Source organism: Vulpes vulpes, chromosome 12 (assembly GCF_048418805.1).
Source record: "Vulpes vulpes isolate BD-2025 chromosome 12, VulVul3, whole genome shotgun sequence".
Classification (NCBI taxonomy): Eukaryota; Metazoa; Chordata; class Mammalia; order Carnivora; family Canidae; genus Vulpes; species Vulpes vulpes.
This window is the reverse complement of record NC_132791.1, coordinates 95066863-95074889: the sequence shown is the minus strand read 5'-3', so window position 1 is coordinate 95074889 and position 8027 is coordinate 95066863. Positions and strand designations below refer to the sequence as shown.

The 8027-nt window shown below is 38.8% G+C and overlaps 1 long non-coding RNA gene across 1 annotated transcript; it reads left to right on the top strand.

Moving 5' to 3' along the window:
- Positions 1–3307: 3307 nt before the first annotated feature.
- On the top strand, positions 3308–6229 carry LOC140594645 (uncharacterized). Its single transcript, XR_011995700.1, has 2 exons — positions 3308–3617; positions 4992–6229. It is a non-coding gene; the product is annotated as an uncharacterized lncRNA (long non-coding RNA).
- The last annotated feature ends 1798 nt before the right edge of the window (positions 6230–8027 follow it).

The window sequence follows — 8027 nt, the reverse complement described above, 5'->3', positions numbered from 1 at the left end:
AGGGAACCATGCAAGGGTATCCAACTAAATACAGAATGAATCTATTCTCAATTCCCCTTTCTCTTATATGCATCTGCAAAAGGCCTGTGGATAGTCCAACAAAAAGTGTGATATGACAGAGGGAAAACTGCTAATTTAACTGAATGTTGTTAAAATATTGTTCCTAAATTTTACAATATTTATGACCATGTGACAATGAAGCCAGGACCCGTCCAGGGCTTTGGAAGGGCCCGAAGCAGCTCAAGTTTTGTTAGCTTTTTCTGGTTAGTCCGCCTGGGCAGGGGCTGCAAGGGAGTCTCTGCTCTGTACACACACATCATTGGATACCTTCAATCTTCATCTTATATTTCCTGGGCTCTGTCGCTTTGTGACACCATGAGAATCTGACCTTAACAGTTTTTATTCTCAGTAGGTCTATAGCTTTTGGGCAGAATATGAAGAAACAGAACTAAAAAGGCATGTTTTTTAGGTTGGTGTAAAGGAAGTGAGTTTAAGCAGTCTTTTTCATGTAGATTATGAACCTGTTCAACAAATGAACATGAAATTAGATTCAATTTACATTTAATTGAGAACTTGTTGCATATAAAGCATTATGTAAATGATGTGGAAAACAGAGAAGTTAGACAACTTGTATGAATTAGCTAATCCTACCTGGATGTCTTTACAGAATGGTTAATTAAGCCTTACATAGGTTATTCAGCAGGAAAGATACTTTATTTTGCAAATCAGAAAGTGTAACTTTGCATTTGTAAGCCTTCGTAGCTAGTGGCAGTGTCCTTGAGATGAATACTTACCAAAGAGTAGATAATGAGTTAGCCTTTTAAGATTCAAACAATACTGCTTTCTAGTAACTAAAATATAATGAAACCATCACTATTGGTTGATAGAGTAGGCTTCTTAGACCATCAAGAGATCATCAAAAAGCATATCTTTATTGTGTAACTTTGAAATAGATTTTCACTCATCTTTTCACATCCTTCCTTTTCCTTCATATTTAAGATACAGAATTAAATGTAGTAGAATTAAAGGGAAATTATCATAAAAGTCAGTGAAATTAGGTCCTTCTAATAGTGACTGCATCTTTAGAGAGAAAGGTTATTGTTTTTTAAATTTCAAAATAATTGTTTATTATAATATTTCAAATATACAGAAATATCTGTGCACCCACAACCCAGACTGAAATTCTCTATGCCCCTTTTTCCGATCTCTGCTAGTCGTAACCACAACCTTTAAATTGGCATCTATGCTATTCATGAATGTTTCATCTTTGTTCTATGTGGATATGCAGCCATATGCAATGTGGAGTATTACTTTGGAAGCTCTTAAAGTTTGATTAAAAGGTATAATAATTGATTATTCTGTAAGCAGCTTTCCCATAAAACATTGCTTTTGAGAGGTTGCCATGTTGACTTTAAGCAATCCTTATTACTATGCTGTTGTTGGCATGTATATTACTGCTTTTTTAAACCTCATAACATTCTAAGAGAGAAAGGGTATTGTCCTTATCTTAAGCTTTCTTAGTATCTAAATCTATAGTTAATATTGCTTTTGTGCTCAGCACTGCCCACATTTCAATTTGGATCCATTTAAAGGTAGCCACAATGAGGTCACGCATCTACTTTCATTATTCTTTCCTAGAATTCCAAAATCGAATGGTTTTCACAGGCACACACAAATGAGTCAAAGTAGAGAAGGGATGCACTGGGGAGGCAAAGATGCTGGGAATCCTCCCTGAGGCCAGGAGAAGGCAAAGGGAGAGAGCTACTGAGAATCTGAGATGAAGTCTATGAAAAGAGGCAGCACTGAGTCATGGTCAGTTTCCAGCCTGCTCAGCCCCTCCTGCCCTTTCTCAGGACTTAGTGCCAATGCATTTACTATCAGGAGATACAATGTCAGCATTTCATCTTTGGAGACATAAGAAATTTCTCTTTTCTCACAGCATCATTTTTGTTAATTCAGATTTCGCTAAAAGCTTAGTTCTCATGCATTTAACACCCTAAGAATTTGGAAATAATGGACATCTATTTTTCATTCTAAGTGAGACATCTCTGCATCTGGAATTACAGGCTTTCTCTTTCCCTGAAAATTACTTCAGGGGAGGCAAAGGGACAGACACAAGAGTGGAGCTCGAATACCACTCTTTTCAGGGCTGGTTTCCTGTGTTCTTTTAGGATGAGGCACACAGAAAGTGGCAATTATATCATCGGTCCTTAATGCTATTTTTTTTTTTTTTTTTTTTTTTTTACAAACCAGACAATCTCAATTTTCTATGACTTTTAGTAGGGTTATAGATGTAAAGGTGAGACTTCAAAATTAACAGTCTAGCTCAGCTCTGCACCGTAGAAGACTTTTTACCACCCCCTGGTGGATAAAGAAAAATGAGATTCCCAAGGTCCTAGGCCAAAGAATGAGGAAATTTGTTAATTCTTGGGAGGGGATGTGTGGAGGGAAGGAGGAGCAATATTAAGTGTATGTAGAGCTGTGAAGTGGGCAATAATTTGGTAGCTCTCATATCTCAGTGCTTGTCTCCCTACTTTGTAGTGCCCACCGTTGGGCTCTCTCAGATCCTTCTTAGGTCCTTTACTGTTGTGTTCATTCTGGCTCACCACTCTAGCCTACCCTTCCTAGTTAGGGGTCCCTAACACTTCCCATGTTAAAGGACCCCCTTTCCCAGCCAAATTGCAATGGGTCTATGCAACACAAAGTACCACGTGTTTTCCAATGAATTTATGCCTCCAATATGTATGTACTATTTCTTGAAAATTTGACCTCCTTCAACCTGCTGATGCAGTTAATATTTTTGGAGGCTGGATTCTTATTAATTGCTGAGTTCTTAATATCTCTTTGTTTCCATTCTTTTATTTTACTTGCTTTTACTAATATCCATGGTTAATTGGAAGGCTATTGTCATTAAAATTGGGCCTCAGGGGCTGTGGAAAAAGCCTGGGAACTCAGCTAATAAACTGGGAAGTCCTTGTCTTTTCTTATACTACCATTTTCATTACTAGCAGTCCAAGAGCATATTATCCTTATCTGATAAAAACAGTTGGTTACAAGAGTGCGCTCATGAAGCCCAAGTTATGAGTTATGAGAGAGGTAACAAAGTTCTTGTTTCTGGACACATGCTGCAAGCACAATCCATGACAGTCATCTCGGTCATAGAAAGACTGAATGACACACTGGTTGTTTTAGCTCAGAATGTTGATGTGGAAATGTTAGGTGTTATAGAAAATTCACAGTCTCATAATAGTAGATCCTTAGACTTGGAAATGATTTTATAAATCATATTATCCATTCTCTTGTCTAGTTCAGAACCTTGTGGAACCAAAACCAACAGATGGACCGGATGCCCAACCCCTGCTTTGGCATGTCCAGATTGAGGACTCACTACCTGAGTGGTTGTTTGGCCCATGGCGAGAAGCTGTATTGTGGGAAGATGAGCACATGGCACCCAATTTGGAGATAGAAAATGGAAGCTCAGCTTCCCTCCTTTCTGTTCTCTTCACCTCTATGTTCCTAAACCCAGCCTCATCCTGAACCCCAGTCTCAGAAATTTAAGGAGCTCTAAAGTGATTAATAATATCTGTGGAACTGTTTACAATCACCTTGGCAGGAATGTGAGTAGAGAAAAAGGCTACTTCTGACTCTCTGATTATTGTCTTGAGGGTGGTTGTCATGGGAAAATGGGAGATAGGGTTCTGGGAAAACTTGGTTAGGATAATGCAGATTAGAATGAGTCAGGATATTCTGTTTCCAGTCAATGGGCTTTGTTCAAATGAGCTGTGTTCAGTGATGGAGTTCTCATTCTCATCGCATTCAGATCCCTATTCTCTTTTATATTATTTAGGTTTAATGCTTGGCCAACTCTAGAAGAAAACAAATTGCCTAGAGACAAAGTGCTTTGGGATTTTAGTGGCATATGGGAAGTGCTTGAATGAGAGTAACCAAAATGACAGGGTTAGCCTGAACTATAAGTAGCAAGGAGAGTAACACTCTTTTCCTACTCCATTAGGTGGCCATTATGATCATTCATTCATTCAACGATGCTTACTGACAGACTATCCTGTACCATAAACATAGCGATGTATACACCAGAACCACAGACCTTCTTTTATAAGTTGAAAAGTGGATGCTTGCCTAAATGGGATCTATTTTAATCATTTGAAACTGTTAGTCATTTTTGGCAAAGGCAATCATCGTGATGGGTCAGCCAGATACTACAACTTCCTTCAACATTTGGTATGAATTGTCAGGGAAGCCATGCCAAGGCACAGCAGAGATGAAAAGAGATAATCAACTTTAAGATTAAAGGGTATTATTTTTCTACGTGTTAACATATGGTCTGCCTCACAGTCTCTGCTGCATTTATTGGTTTTCATATACAGTGAAGTGAACTCCAGCTGAGGTAGCCTGAATATTAATGGTGAAGACTGTTAGTTTTCTAGGTTCTTTACTAAGTTGTATCTATGTGGTATGGAAGTGAAAATAGCAACTCCTTCTTTCTGGCACCCAGTTATTACCTTCTTAGCTAAGAAAGTAGACTAGTTGGTCAAAAGGCTCATTTGGATCTGGTCAGATGGCAGTCTTTCATGAAGTAAATCCTTAAGCTTGATGTCTTCTGTTAAGGGGGAAAGAGCCCCAAGAAACTTAATTAGAACTCAATTAGTATACATGGACAACTTCTTAGTCCTAGAAAGGAGGAGAACATAAAACAAAAAAATCTCATGTAACAAGAACCTATGGCTTCATCTTGGTACTTTTGAGAATAATTTTCTTATGCAAATTTCATTGAGGAATAACCAAGATAGCCCCCAATGATTTGATTTGATTCCTGCTTTCTGATATTCATGCCCTGTGTAATTCCTTTCTCTTGACTGTAGGCTGGACTCAGTGACTCATTTTTAACAGAATATGACAAAAATGATGGGTGTCATTTCTGAGGATAGGTTGCAAAAAATTTTTGGCTTCTGTCTTGCTCTCTTGCCTTACAGTGATGTGACCCAGATGTCAAGTTGTGAGCTGCCCTGTGGAGAGGATGGAAGGACAATGAACTGAGAGAGGCCGCCAGCCCACAGCCAGCAAGGAACTCAGGCCCTCAGCACACCGGTCTGCAGAGAACCTGTGAATAAGCTGAAAGCAGCCTTCAGATGACACCATAGCCCTAGCTAACCTTAATTGCTGCCTTGTGAGAAATCTCAAGCCAGAGCACCCACTTAAGGCTTACTTGGATTCCTGAAAAAAAATTTTTTTTTATTATTTTGAATGCTATGAACATTCTTGAACACTCCTATCTTTTGGTAAATATATGTACATATTTCTGTCGGAAATACACCTAGGAGTTGAATCAGAGTCACAGCATGTATTCAGATTTAGTAGATAGTGCCAAGTAGTGTTTCAAAGTCTACACTCTCGCCAGCAGCACCCCAGACCAATCTCTATTTTTGGCAGGACTTTGCTGCTTCTCAATTCAGCACAGGAATGGGTGTGCCGTGGGGTTTAAACAGCATGTTTTATTAGTAATAACACTAATGAAAAAATAATAACAGTGAAGGTAACCTTTTGAATACCTAATTATCTAATGTATTAATTTTTGAAAAGCTATACACAGCCAGGACTTCATCATGTGTTATTATTTTACATGTATGGAGCACTAACAGAACAAAACATTAGCACTAGTTAAAACACATAGATACCACAGCTGTGCTTAAATTTTTAAGATTTTTAAGGAGATAACCAGGATTTTTTTTAAAGGTTTTATTTTTTTATTCATGAGAGACACAGAGAGGCAGAGACATGGGCAGAGGGAGAAGCAGGCTCTTCACAGGGAGCCGGATGCAAGACTCGAACCTCAGACCTGGGATCATGCCCTGAGCTGAAGGCTGAAGGCAGATGCTCAACCACTGAGCCACCTAGGCATCCCAGGAGATAACCAGGATTAAAGAAAACATATTGTGCAAGTAGAACACTTTTATATCATGTTTTCAATATTTAGATTATTTAGGTGAACCCAGGACCTTTTTTTTTTTTAGCTTAACATTTCCCAGGTAATAACTGTCATTTTCTGCTTATCATTACTAGTGAAGATATCATGAAAGCCTATTGGTTTTCATCATAGAGAGAGGTTTTATTTTATTATACCTATTTTTAAATTTTATATAAGTAATAACACTTTGTTGATCTATATTGGTTTTTTTTAGCATTACATGCTCAATAAAGATAATTGGGATATTATTGGAGATACCTAGCATTTCTTTTAATGATTAGATTCCTCTTTTAGAACCAGATATTTTGAATTTATTGTTATAGCCAAGACAAAAGAATAATACTTGTGAGCTTGGCCTTATACCTATAGTAAAAGCAGTGTGCAAAAAAGCAAGTTTGGCACCACCAGGGCAATACCATGGGTGCTTCAGCCTGGACAGGTCTGGTTTGGGTAGGGGGATACTTGGTGGGAGGGTCAACTTCTCACTTGAAAATCCCCATATTATATAGATGTCCGTATTTGAAATATGGGTAATGTTAGCCATAGATACTAGCCCCAGAAACAGTAAAGAAAAAGTAAATGCTAAATATCATTAAGAACAGGAGAATAAAGATGTCATTATGGTAGGAAGCTATTCAGAATTCTTATTAAATGCCATAGTTTGTAACATAAGGGCATATTCCGCTAAGCTTAGGAAGCTCTCTTTTGAGGAAAAGGTATAGAATGGCAAATCAGATGCTCCTCCACTTTCTGAAGGTTGTGTAGTGCTGCTGAGCACAGGCAAGAGCAACAAGGGTTCAACAGAAACTAACTCCCAGTGCCTTCTGTCGGGGATCTTGGAGAACCCCCTGGTTATGAGCCTTCTGTGGGTTTGGGATGCTGTGATAAAAGACTGCTAAAAATATGGGACCCCACTCTGGCATAAAGGCTCTTGTAGATGAGAGGTTGGGCAGAGGATGGCTACTCATTATGACCACTGGTAAGTCCTGAGGACACATTTCTAGAGGGCAAGACTGCTCTCTAGGGTCAGTGCCATCAATTGGCTAGGTTTTGACTCATCTTTAACTAAAAACTTCAGGTTTCAGGCCATTATTGGTCTTATAGGTAATAGGGGCCACAAACTTTGGGTTTAGGTAAAACTGATATAAAAATAAGTTTCTTTATTCCATTTTGTTTCACATAGTTAGATCAAGGTAGATCTATGTGCAAATCAAGGCATTTTTGAATGTTCAGGGAGAAGACGATGTCATGTAAGCTCATCACCAGACTGTTCCCTAGTACTTCAACTCATGGGGAGGCAGGGTATGTGTGGTAGTAGAGGATCTGACATCGCTGTGAGGTTCTCAATGGAATGGCCCGATTTCCTAAGCCGCTGTGAGAGAGTAGTGTCATCCTCTCTCCTCGTGCTCTCTCTCCCATTTCCAAGTTACCCCTAATGACATCTAACCAAACCTCAATGAAGCTGATGAAGATCCCAGAAAACCATAGCTTAAAAGAAGAGTTCAAGGAACTGGCAAACTTAAACTCACAGACTTGGAAATAAACATATTAGGTCTCCTCAGATATATGGAGTAATGACAAACTATACATCATTCTACATTTTTTTGGAAAGAAAAGATGAAGTTCAAAAACAGCATTTCCTCAAAACAAGAAGAGCCTTAATCAGTACATTGCTCTCCTTTCTGAGATTGTTGGGCTCAATAGTCTGATTTTATCTTACTTTATTGCAGACAACCTCAAATCTAGTGACTTAAAACAACAACCATTTTATCATATCTCATGGTTTGGTGGGTCAGGAATTTGGGCAAGGTGTGGTAGAGTCATTCTTTTGCTCTAAGTGACTGAAGTCACTTGGTGCTGGTACTCATCTAGTGGATGGCTGACTGGGGAGCCCAAGATGGCTTTATTATCATGTCTGGTGCCTTGGTAGAGGTTGCTGGAAGGCTGAGTTTCATTACGATGGTTAACCAGAGCATTAACAGGGAGCTTTTCCAGGATGGCAGTTTCAAAGTAGTTGAGCTTTTACGTGGAAGCTCAGGCTTTC